This window comes from Dama dama, chromosome 33 (genome assembly GCF_033118175.1).
Source record: "Dama dama isolate Ldn47 chromosome 33, ASM3311817v1, whole genome shotgun sequence".
Lineage (NCBI taxonomy): Eukaryota > Metazoa > Chordata > Mammalia > Artiodactyla > Cervidae > Dama > Dama dama.
In genome coordinates this window covers 32,918,970-32,932,544 of record NC_083713.1, presented here as the reverse complement: position 1 = coordinate 32,932,544, position 13,575 = coordinate 32,918,970, and the positions used below count along the sequence as shown (strand labels likewise).

The 13,575-nt window shown below is 36.2% G+C and overlaps 1 non-coding gene across 1 annotated transcript; it reads left to right on the top strand.

Moving 5' to 3' along the window:
- The first annotated feature begins 7,273 nt into the window (after positions 1 to 7,273).
- On the top strand, positions 7,274 to 7,380 carry LOC133051329 (U6 spliceosomal RNA). The gene has a single exon (XR_009691831.1). It is a non-coding gene; the product is annotated as a U6 spliceosomal RNA (small nuclear RNA).
- Positions 7,381 to 13,575: the final 6,195 nt, after the last annotated feature.

Below are 13,575 nucleotides of genomic sequence, written 5' to 3'. Positions count from 1 at the left end.
GCTAAGTCGTGTCTGACTCTTTATGACCCCATGGATTGTAGCCCACCAGGATGCTTTGTCCGTGGTATTTCCCAGACAAGAATACTGGAGTGGGTTCCCATTTTCTTTTCCAAGAGGTCTTCCCAACCCAGAAATTGAACCCAAGACTCCTGTTTTGGTAGGCAGATTCTTGACCACTGAGCTACCAGGGAAGCCACTTACTTGCCTATTACCACTACCAAATTCAGGAGAAGAAAGAAAATTTTCTCAGGTCATTTGGACTGACCTTGAAAATAACAACCTCTTTCAAAGCTCTGATGTATAGATTATGCTCTGAGAACTAGATGTATACACTGAGATTTATTACTAGAGGGTATAAATTACTAGACTTTAAGACAAAATGAAAACTTAAATTGTTTTTAACACTGTAATGTTACCCTGGTTTCGGGATCTAATGTGATTCTTCCACATCATGGAGGATATGAATGATCCTCTCTTAGATAATATTGTTAGGCAGGAAGTTAGCCATGAGCAACAAGAGGTGGCCCCATGAGCTAAACATCCAATGGCCGCCTAATCCCACCAAGCTACTTACCAACCCTGCCCAACATAGCCCCCAGCAGTACTCCAAAATAGTCAGGGGATCAGAAAAACCCTCCACTGGCTGACTGTAGGGACTTTCCCCACTCTGGCACATGTGCACACCTCACACTATCATGTACTTAGGTAAACTTTGGCAGTCATTGGGCTCATTAACTGTTCATAAATATTCCATGAGTAGATACATCTAATTATAGGAGACTGAAATATGTGAAGGATGTGTACAGTAGAGCCTCTTATTATATAACCTCAGTCAATGGACCCCATGGATTATGTAAATAAGCTTGCCTTAAAACCTCTACACCTCAGCCCTCCAGGGTCATTGCTTCCCTTGACCTGGCCCACCTCTCTTTTGAGATGTTCCTTCGTCCTTTATCTTCAATAAATTCTCTTGCAACAGGTAAGACCTCAGAGTCTTCTTTGCATCCTTACCAAGAACCAAGGCTAATAGGAGGAGGGGTCTCATCCAGACTCTCTGCTAACAATATCAAACCTATAACTACATATAATTGAAGGGCTTCCCACATGGTGCTAGTGGGAAAGAATCTGCCTGCCAATGAAGGAGAAATAAGAGACGCAGTACGCTGGCAGGAAGATAATAATCATAAAAGCATGAACCTCCCAAGGGAGCTGCAGGAATACTGAAATGTATTCAGGTACCTCAAAATAAAACAGTATTAAATTGGTGGATTTGAAAGTGGATTAGATTAAGGTACTATTCAGGCTTCCTCAATGGCTCAGTGGTAAAGAATCCGCCTGCAATGTAGGAGACACAGGAGTTGAGGGTTGGATCCCTGACTCAAGAAGCTCCCCAGGAGGAGGAAAAGGCAACCCACTCCAGTATTCTTGCCTGGAAAATCCCATGGACAGAGGAGCCTTGCGGGCTATAGTCCATGGGATCTCAAAGAGTTGGACATGACTGAAGCAACTTGGCATACACACACAGTTGAAGGATAAATGAGAACTGTAAAGTGATTACCATTTCCTTACTTCCCTTTCAAGTCTCACATTATTCAATATACTTGTTAAAGACATATTTTAATGGGAATTTTAGATCTCTTTAAAACTGTATCTGAATATCTAAGAAGAGTGTTATATGCTACTGGAAAGTGGTAGAAAAAGCAGTTAGTGCAATAGTTTTTGTGTAGTTGTTCCATGTTAATATTTAAGTTATTTTGTCTCTATTTCTGAAAGTAAGGAAAAATTTGAGAAAATGAACACAAGAGGATATATTCTGAATAAATTGTGAGAGGAGGAGAGAATAAGAATAGTGAACCAACCTATTTCAAGCTCTACTCTCAGCAGGGACCTGGAAGAACCACAGGCGAAAGCTAAGGAGCTCACTGCATGAAACCATGCGCCTCTAATTGTTTGCCCCACATGTGAGTGTCGGTTGACTGAACTTCCATCGCGTGTGCACTACACAGGCAATGTGGGAATTCTGGGTTTTGGCTCTGCTTTATCCAACAAAAGATCTGATGATTATTAACAGAACTCTAAAATGCTTGATATTTTTAATGTGTTAGTTAAGTTTACCTCAAAAGCAATTATCCAATTATAAAGAAACAACATTTCCATAACTATTGTAATAATGAAATAAAAGTAAAACTCTGTGATGGAATACTACGGAGCCATTAAAATGATCTTTTTAAAAAATTTCAGCCAGCATGAAAAAAAATTTGAAGATATAACACCTGATAGATAAAAAGTTGCAAACACCATAGGAATCTAAGAAACAACAACCAAAATTTCCCCCAAAACAACAAAAATTAAAATTATTTAGAGGAAAATATCACAGTGTCAAAAGCAATATCTTATTATTCTTGTGGGCAAAAAAAAAATCACCCAAAAGATTCTAAGATATGAATATTATAGTTTTTATACTTTTTAAATATTCTAAGTTTTCTATTATAGCTATTACTAATTTTTATAACTAAGAAAGGATAATCCTTGGATAATTTTTTTAAAAATTTGACTCAAGCAAAAGACAAAATACAACTCCAACAGATTAAATGGGAAGTAATGAAATTTCTCTGAATTAAATCAAGTCATTTTTAACTAAAGTTAACAATAAGAAAAAAAATTCAGTTACTTTGAAAAACAGTGTTTAATCACAGCATACATGGACTCTGTGATAGGAGTCTGGAATTTGCACAAAAATATTAAGATTATTATGTGCTTAAGTACAGTTTTACCAATAAATGTATTTATGAAAACATTATTTAAAGTATAGAATTGTTAGGTAATAAAGGTTTCCCTGAAATGTTTTTGTTTTGTTTCATTTTCCAAGTTCCTGTGTCCATGGGATTTCCTGGCAAGAATACTGTAGTGGGTTGCCATTTCCTACTCCAGGGGATCTTCTTGACCCAGGAATCAAACCTGCTTCTCCTGTGTCTCCTGCATTGCAGGCAGGTTCTTTATTGCTGAGGTGTGTGTGTGTGTGTGTGTGTGTGTGTGTGTGTGTGTGTGTGCAGGTTCTTTATTGCTGAGGTGGGGGGGTGTGTGTGTGTGTGTGTGTGTGTGTGCGCCCAGTTTCTCAGCTGTGTCCACTCTTTGCGACCTCATGGACTATAGTCTACCAGGCTTCTCTTCTCCATGGAATTCTTTAGGCAAGAATACTGGAGCGGGTTGCCATTTTCCTCCTCCAGGGGATCTTCCCCACCCAGGAATTGAACCTGTGTCTCTTGTGTCTCCGCATCGGGAGGCAGATTGGGATTTTTTTTTTTTTTTTTTTTTTTTACCACTAACACCACCTGGGAAACCCCTATTGAGTACTTAGTGAAAGTGAAGTTGCTCAGTCGTGTCCAGCTCTTTGCGATCCCATGGACTGTAGCCTGCCAGGCTCCTCCGACCATGGGATTCTCCAGGCAAGAACACTGGAGTGGGGTGCCATTGCCTTCTCCAGGGGATCTTCCCGACCCACGGATCGAACCCAGGTCTCCAGCATTGCAGGCAGACGCTTTAACCTCTGAGCCACCAGGGTAGCCCATTGAGTACTTAGATGCCCCCAAATGAACTAGAGAGTGGTGATGATCCTGTTACATCAGAGAACAGGCTGAAATCTGTTGCAGAGAAGGTACAGCACATGATAAGGAAGCCAAGAAATAAGCACAATGAAGTGCAGTTGGTGCTAGGATGGAAGTCTCTTCCAGGCACAGCCACAGCACAGAAAGGAAATGAGTCATTCTTGAGGGAAGAAGAGATCGTGGCTTTTCAGGCAGAGAACGCAGCAGCAGCAAAGGCCAGGAGACAAAAGCAGTTCAGATACACACAGAAATGCCGTCTATCTGGGGAGCAAAGGCCAGGAGACAAAAACAGTTCAGATACACACAGAAATGCCGTCTATCTGGGGAGCAAAGGCCAGGAGACAAAAACAGTTCAGATACACACAGAAATGCCGTCTATCTGGGGAGCACATGGTAGGGTAGATAGACCATAGAGAAGAGAAAAACCTCAACAGCTCACAGGAGCCAGTCATCCTAAATAAACTGCGCTTTTATCCCCGGATGTCACTAATGCTTTTAAAGAGAGGAGACTTGATGTGCCTGTCAGAAAGGTTACTAGTGTGGAGGGGAGGGAGGTTCTAAGCAGGAAAGGTGCGTACGTGAAAAAAGACCAGTAGAAAAATTTTACATTGTTTTAGTTGAGAGAAGTTGAAAATCCAAATAAGAGTATCAGAATATTTATCTTTTATAATCTCTGGTTTGCTTTGCAACACTTCTTACATTTATTAGAACTTGCAGAGTTAAACTGATATGTGTAGCTCATATCACAGTAATGGAAAACACACTAGTGTAATGTGATAAATATTTTCCTTATTCAGCATAACTTCCAGGACTCAGTTACCTGCATTATAATAGTTTCAACTAAGACATGCCCATAATGTAAAAGACATAAATGTATTTACCATAGAAGAACAACTATCAAATTCATCCTTGTCATATAAACTTTTGATCTTAGGACCTCTTTGTGTTAATATTATTGAGGACCTTCAAAAGCTTTTGTTTATATTGGTTTTATACTAACATTTTACTATATTAGAAATTAAAAGAGGAATCATGAAAAAATTAATTTATAAATATCAGTAAGAAACAGTAATATGTTAAAATAATATTTTAGGTGAAAAATAATCATAGCTCTAAAAGAAAAAAATCAACTGAGTTTTTAAAATTTTATTTACTTTGAAAATTTAATTATTTTGTCTTATTTTATAAATTTTCAAATCTCTCTAATATTTGGCTTAATGTCTAGATTCTTAAATCTGCTTCTGCATTCAATCTATTATACCTTACATTTTGGATGATGAAAATCTGGCCTCACATGCATATGGAGTTTAAATTTTTCAACAGCCTTTTCAATATACATTTAATATATTGAATATATATTAAAAAGCAGAGACACTACTTTGCTGACAAAGGTTCATCTAATCAAAGCTATGGTTTTCCAGTAGTCATGTGTGCATGTGAGAGCTGGACCATAAAGAAGGCTGAGCACTGAAGAATTTATAATTTTGAATTGTGGTGCTAAAGAAGACGCTTGAGAATCCCTTGGACAGCAAGATCAAACTAGTCAATCCTAAAGGAAATCAACTCTGAATATTCATTGGAAGGACTGATGCTAAAGCTCAAGCTCCAATACTTTGGCCACCTGATGCGAAGAACTGACTCCTTGGAAAAGACCCTGATGCTAGGAAAGATAGAAGGCAGGAGGGGAAGGGGATGACAGAGGATGAGATGGTTGGATGGATCACTGATTCAATGGACATGAGTTTGAGCAAGCTCTGGGAGATGGCGAAGGAAGGGAAGCCTGGCACGCTATAGTCCATGGGGTAGCAAAGAGTTGGACATGACTGAGCAACTTAACATCGACAATATATATTTCAATACATATTCAATAATAGAGTCTTAGAAATAGTCTTCTTTGAAAGTCTAACAAAACTAGACAAATAGAATCTGAAGATGTATCAATAAACTTGTATTGTGCTACATTAAAATCTGTTGGTTTATCTTGCACTTTGAATGGATCAATATCTGTGTGTGATTTTGTATCATTATCCACTGCTCATTTGTAAAATATTGCTTGACTGAGTTATGCAGATCTTTGAAATGTGAACACCGTCATTCATCACATCAGAAAATTCTTTGTTTTGAGAATCTGTTGAATTTATGGTGGAGATACAAGTTTTCCAAAATTCCAATCTTTTTCTCAAATGTTCAAATGCTGTCCTTGGTAACAAATATAGTTTATTTTTTCTTACAATGACAGGCTCATTTCACTCAATTTCAAAAAGTCATCTGCCAGATATCCAAGTCTAAATAACCACAATTTGTCAGTCATTCTTTCAAGTAAAAATGGTGTTCCATAGAAAAGCAGCTAATTCAGCTTGCAACTCAAAGTAATTGCACAAGTGTTTTATTTATTTATTTATTTATTTTTTGAGTCAACCATCACCACACTTTCATTTGTGGAAACTATTTTGTATGCATACTTCCCATTCCAGCACACAGAACATTAAAAAAAAAAAAAAAAAAAAAAACAGGTGCACTTAGTTATGCGTCTAGGTGAAACAGAATTAATACTTTTTCCTGCTTCATCAAAGATATTTTTGCAGTAAATCTGGTTTTTAATTTTACTTATATATTTACTTACTTATTTTTACTGGGGGTGAATGGTGGTGAAGACTACAGTGACCACAAGTACAGTTTGGTGCCACTCTTTTGATAATTGTTAAGGCTAAGAGTTTTAATTGCTTTTGACCCTAAGTGCAATAGTCAATACAGTGAAAAAGGCAAAAAAATGTTCTTTTATTATTCTAAAATACTTTTGCCCTGACGGACTCCCTAAAAGGTTTCAAGAGAACTCAAGGAGGTCTGTGGGCTACATTTTGAAAATAACTGAAGTCATGTTAACAATTTGATAAGACTTACTTGGGGGCTCATTGTTAAAATGGCTCATTATGTTGACCTCGCAAACAGAGGATAAAGTCACAGCGACCCTTGAGACAGACCAAATGCCCAAATGACATTCTGTTTTCCTGCTGGCACCTACCTTCTCAAGGCTACGAGACCCCTGGATGCCAGATATCTGGCTACGTGACCGCAGGACTCAGCTACAGGCTAAAAATTAACCATCTCTTCAGAGAATTTTTCATTGGCGGGGTATAAGAAAGACCCTGTCAGAAAGAGCATGCTGGTTCTCCTTAAGGGCTAGTCACCTCGTTTGCCTCTAATAAATTTCCTTTTCTTTGCCTGACTGCCCAGCTCGCTCTCTCTTCTGCACTTGCTCTACATAATTTTTCCATTTTTTGGATTACATTCTATATGCATTAAAGGGGCTTCCCAGGTGGTGCCAGTAATAAGAATCTGCCTTCCGATGCAGGAGATGTAAGAGACATGGGTTCAATCCCTGGATTGGGAAGATCCGCTGGAGGAGGGCATGGCAACCCACTCCAGTATTCTTGCCTGGAAAATTGCATGGACAGAGGAGCCTAGCGGGCTACAGTCCATAGGGTCACAAAGAGTTGGACATGACTAAAGTGACTTAGCATGCATGCACACATCAAAAGCTCTGAACAAACTGAGAATACAACTGTGGAAATATTTTCACACAATCCATGAGTGGAAGGAGAGTTAAAAATGAAATGCAAAATTAAAGGGTAAAACAAAATGCCTAGGAATGAAAAAAAAAAAAAAGATTGCTCACTTCAGCAGCAAGTATACTAAAACTGGACTGATACAGAGAAGATTAGCATCACCCCTTTGCAAGGATGACGTACACATTTGTGAAGGATTCCATATTTTTACACATGAAAAGATGCTCAACAGCACTAATTATTAGAGAGAGGCAAATCAAAACTACAATGAGTTATCACCTTATACCAGTCAAAATGGCCATCAAAAAAAATCTACAAACAATAAATGCTGGAGAGGGTGTTGATGGGAATGTAAATTGGTATAGCCACTCTGGAGAACAGTGTGGAGGTTCTTTAAAAAACTAAAAATGGAACTACCATATGACCCAGAAATCCCACTGCTAGGGATATAACCAGAGAAAATCTATAATTCAAAAAGATACATGAACCCCAATGTTCATTGCAGCACTATTTACAATAACTAGGGCATGCAAACAACCTAAATGTCCATCAACAGCAAAATGGATAAAGAAGTTGTAATACATACATAAAATGGAATATTACTCAGCCATAGAATGGAACGAAATTGGGTCAATTGTAGAGACACAGATAAACCTAGAGACTATCATACAGAATGAAATAAGACAGAAAAAAAATATTGTATAACACATATGTGAAATCTAGAAAGATGGTATTGATGATCTTATTTGCAAAATAGAAATAGATACACAGACATAGAGAACAAATTCATGGCCATCAAGGAGGGAAATGGGAGTGGGATGAACTGAGAGATTGGGATTGACATACTGCTCTGTAATAAAGGTAACTAATCAGAAAACACTACAGCTCAGGGAACCCGCAATGCTCTGCGGTGACTTAAATGAGTGGTGGTGGTGGTTTAGACGCTAAATTGCGTCTGACTCTTGTGACCCCATGGATTGTAATCTGCCAGGCTTCTCTGTCCATGGGATTTCCCAGGCAAGAATACTAGAGTGGGTTGCTATTTCCTCTCCTGGGATCTTCCTGACCCAGGGATCGAACCTGCATCTTCTGCATGACAGGCAGATTCTTCACTGCTGAGCTCCCAGGGAAGACCTAAATGAGAAGGAAAAGAAATCCAAAAAAGTGGGAATATATGTATAGCTGATTCACTTTGCTGTACAGTAGAAAAACATACAACATTGTTAAGCAACTATATTCCAATAAAAATTAGTTTAAACAATAAGAAAAAAAAAAAGTGAGAGTAAGGCGAGTAAGTTTTGGCTCCCGAGAAAAGAGAACTGAGCTGAGATTCCATTTTTTGTCATTTTATAGAAAGAGATATATGGAGATCACCCTCTTCTGTTCTTTTCTTACTGATTTCTATTTAACTTAACTATGTTCAAACTTCCTTTTTCAAATTTCTTCAAAGGAAACTCTTGCCTTCATTCATATAGGTTGATGATCTATAATCCTTTAAATGCCTTAAACATTGGTGTGCAATCTTCCAGACTTCTCAAATCACCTGAAACCTGAAACTCCAAGGCCCAAGCAGCACAGAAATTATGATACTCTAGACCTGAAACCAGCCTGTTGCCTCTTTGGTTTTGTACCAATACACTGACAGACATAGCCCAAAATATCTGGCCTTTGTAAATGGCATATCACATTCCAAGGTAATATCAAAACTGCTGCCTGAGAGCATTTGTCAAGTATCAAGGTAACTCTTTCCAGGATTTTCAAATCCACTGAATTTCTTAGATGGAGATATTTTATGTGACAGAATTCTTAGTTTTTCCTCCTCTTTGAATATATACTTAGAAACACAGAACTCTAATTTCTTTTTATTCAATATTAATCTTTAATTTTTAATTATTAATATTTGCTTTAAAACAGTCTAGATACTGTTATCTAAGACTTGTCATTGACCATCTATTCCTCTTCACACATAATCCTCCCACAACACCTTCAACATAAATAATTCCACATCTCCAAATGCAACAAATACTAATAATTACTTTCAGTGCTCTATCCTGCCACCTCTGGCTCAATAGTATAAACTGCTTGTTTAATCTTGCCATCATTGGATTTGGTAATGATGTTAACCTTATAACTTGATTCTTCCCAATTTGATGAGTTTTATTCTAAGCGGCTAAGAATTTATATATTAATACCTATCAGTATTTAGAAATTTTTGTTGTTGTCATTCTCAATCTGAGGGCAGTTCTTACTAAAACAACCCAGTGCAAACAGTAGATGCTCCATGAATGTAAGACATCTTTCCCCAAAGTTTGCTGAATTCTACAGGGAGAAGTTAAATTACCAAACTATACAATTTTCAGAACAACACCCTTTTGAAATTCCAAAATTAACATTATGTTGGATCCTTTACCAATGGTTATCTACTTGTTACAAATCTTCCAAAAATGTTACATTATTATAGAGGAGTTTTGGGCTGATAAATTATTCAAATATTCAACTGTTTCCTTTATAACTTTGAGTTTACTATTTTTACTAGCGATATAATAAATATCTTCATACAAAAGACTAATTCAGATCCATTTGAAAAATAATGTATGCTAACTTTTATGCTGATTTTTAAAGTAACACATGCTTATTTTAGAGAATTTGTACCAAACAAACTTTGATAAGTAAAATAAATTATTAACACTGATAATTTTGCATTTGTAGAATTGTAGGGGTTATTTTATCCTTTATTATTTAATACTTTCTTTTTTGCTTTACATAATTAGCATGTACTAATTTTGTTATTAGAAAAATAAGGTTTAATGTTTTATTTTTAAAAAGAAAATATATAAAAAAGAAAATTGAAGTTGCAATCCCATAAACTGGAGAAGCTATTACATTATTTTCAGTTTTTTTTTTTTCCCCTAAGCAAATATGCTGTTTTTATTTTCTGTCTTCCATTGAGATCATGCTAGATATATATGATATCTATGTATGGTATTTTTTCTTGTAGCATTATATCCTGAACAATTTTGCATAGAAGTAAAAATGCTCCTTGAAATATTAAGTTTAATAATGGCTCTACAAGATCTCATTATTTGCATGAACCATGATTTATTTACTCTTTTTTCTTACATTGTGTATATAGATGGCTTCCCGTTTTGTTTGGTGCAATTACTCTTCCTAAAAGGCGAACAGATTGGAGGGACTATCAGTCAAGGACCCAGTTCACCCTTAACAAAAGGGAAAGATTCATAGTCCCAAAGTGACCATTCGGATTCTCACTTCCTGTAATTTTAATCATAAAGCTGAATGTATTAGGAAAAAAAAAAAAAAGCCTGAAAACAATTGAAGTCAATCATTCCAGGAGTTAACAGCTTGTTACAAAAACCACCAAAAGTCCAAAATTTTCCTTACTCTTGTCATTTCCAGTTTCTAGATTTTACCTACCCCTCCTGTCTCTGAGCTCTAATAACTTCCCATGACGTTACTTATATGCTTAATGTCATTTTCAGTTGTGTCCCAACTGAGACTGAGGTTAACTGAAACACTTTGAAATTATTTTATTTATAAGTGTCTCATGAATATCTCATGTTTTATGTCCCTTTTTTTCACTTTTCTCATTGAAACAAGTAAGAGCCTTGGCTTAGTAAATTTATCAGAGATTATAAAAAGAACGTTACAGGCATATGAGTGGAATCAATGTCACCACCGTTTTGCTTCTGTAGACTTTGTTATTCATCATGCCTCTTTAAATGCAAACCTAATTAATTGCCTTTATTTGACTATTAACAAAAACACAGACAGCTCCTTATTATTCAGTGGGAAGAAAGCATGAATAATGAAAGACTACCATTAACAACAACAATTTGACAATTAAAAAATGATTGTCAGTTTCAATCATCTTTGTGCATTATTTTAGCAGTCTTAAGTATAGCTACTATGGACTGAATGGTGACCCTTTCAAAATTCAGGTGGACATAGGGTCTTTAAAGAAGGGATCAGATTAAAATGAGGCTATTAGGAGGCTTCTATTATAATCTGACTTGTGTTTTATAAAGAGAAACATGGAAACAAAGAGACCCTAAGGATGTACACAAATACACACAAGAAGGTTGCCATCCACAAGTTGAGGAGAGACATCAGAAGAAAACAAACCTGCAGAGACCTTGCCCTTGAACTTCTCACCTCTAGAACTGTGAGAAATAAATGTATGTTGTTTTAGACATCACGTCTGCGGTATTTCATTATACAGAAGCCTCAGCCAACTCACACAACAGTCAACCTTATTTTAAAAATGCATTTCTATCTCAAGTTCAAAGCTTTCCCCTCAATGGTGTTTAGGAAGCAAAAGATGACTAACAACATATATTATACAGATAATGTTTGTCTGAATTTGGGAGAGCACGTGCAATATAGTAGACACTTTTTAGAAATAACTAGTATCTGTTCTCCAAAAATGTTAGCTCTTTGCTGAACTGCACAACGTTGCCTTACATTTCCAATCGAGTCACAAATGAGTATGTGCTCAATTATAATAAAATTTATAATTTTATAAATTATTATAAAAAATTTTATCTTATAAAATTTGACATAAAGTTAGGTCAACAAAGTGCATAACAGTTAAGAAGATAGAGGTCAATTTTCTCATACTTTAAAGTTGTATGAATTCTCCAGAAGGGAGAATCTCACTGCATTTTTCTTGAAGAAAAAAGTTGCCCCTAGTACCCAAGGGATCAAATCACAGCTAATAGTATGCTAAAAACATGGATGCACTTAAATATGGAATGACCAACAGCATTAACAACAAAATTCAATGGGGAAGAAATAGTCTTCCAAAAAATGATACAGGGACAATTGGATGGCAACCCAAAGAAGAATGAAGTTGGCCCCTACCTCATGTTATATACAAGATCTAGCTCCAAATGGATCCCTAAATACAAGAGATAAAACAATAAAACTCAGAGAAAAAAGATATGTAAATTTCCATGACCTTGGATTAGGTAGTGGTTTCTTCTGTATGACATAAAAAACACAAATGATGAAAGAAAATATTAAAGCCAAAGACTATAGACACATCACCAAAAATTAAAGCCACAGTTATACAGAAAACTTCAAAGAAGGAAGAGACAAAGGATTTTATACCACTTACAGTGATAAACTAAAAAGCAAGGTTTATTCTAAGAAGAGAAACACATATTTGCTAGGAAGGAACTACAATGTTAGCAGGTAACTGAGAGTGGGAACAAATATAAAAAGATAAACCATTAGAAAGTGAATTTTGAAAAAAATATAACAACAAAAGTTTTAATATAGATAAAAATGAGAGCAGATACTTATGTTTGACTGTATTATTTTAAAATCACATTAATATGAATTCATGTGCAGAAAAAGATTTGTTCGAACTCTCCGAATACCTACTGTATTGTGACCACTCTAGGGGATGTACTGATTTGGTTTATGTCGGCTCCCAGGCCACATCTTCTCAATTTGGTCATTTTGGGGGCAGGCGGGGGAGTCCTGAAGTGCAAGTAAAACTGACTAGGTGACAAGGGATGCTTTTTATTTTAACTGACAGTTTATAGCAATCTAACCGATAATCTCATTCAAGCAATTTTTTTTTTCCATCAAAAAGTCTTTCAAACATTTTTGAGCCAATTTCACTGCATACCAGGAACTATAGCATTCTTCACAGAACTTTACACACTGTTCAAACTTTGTGTGTGTATAAAAATGATTCAATTCAGTTTTTTTTTTTTTTTTAACCTAGTAACTTGTTATCATTAGATATAGGACTTATATTGACTTGACATTGTTCCTTGACTTGTTTTTTTGTTTTTTTTTTTTTTTTAATAAAGGCCAGGGACAATTAGAGCCCTAAGTATGCCCATTAAGGCTCCACAGATCTGGCCTCATTTCCTCCCATTTCTTCTGCACTCCAATCCCTCACAAGGCAGGTGCCATTCCTCATATCTGTCAGGCACTCTGCTCTTTGGGACTTCTCTTCCCAGAATGCTCTTCTCTCACCTCATTCAGATTATTTTCTGCACCTCTCAAACATTGTTTTTTTGTTTCTACATGCTCCTTTTACCCTCACTATGGCTCACACCGCCTTACTTCTTTTTTTCAAAGAACATGTATTTGCTATTATTTTATCACACACTGATTTGTCTACTAACTCCATCTTTAGACTGCAATCACCATGTGGGCAAGAATTTTGTTTTATTTACCATACTCAGCACCTAGAATAGGGATTCTCCAATAATATAGAAAGGCACATTTTTAAAAAATGAATAAATGAAGTAGATACAGAGAATTACTGTAAAGCAAAGTATATTGAAATTTTGATATGTAAGAAAAGAGATAAATTATAGCTGCCTATACAGATGGCAGCAACCAGAGTCTCTACTATGTGGGCT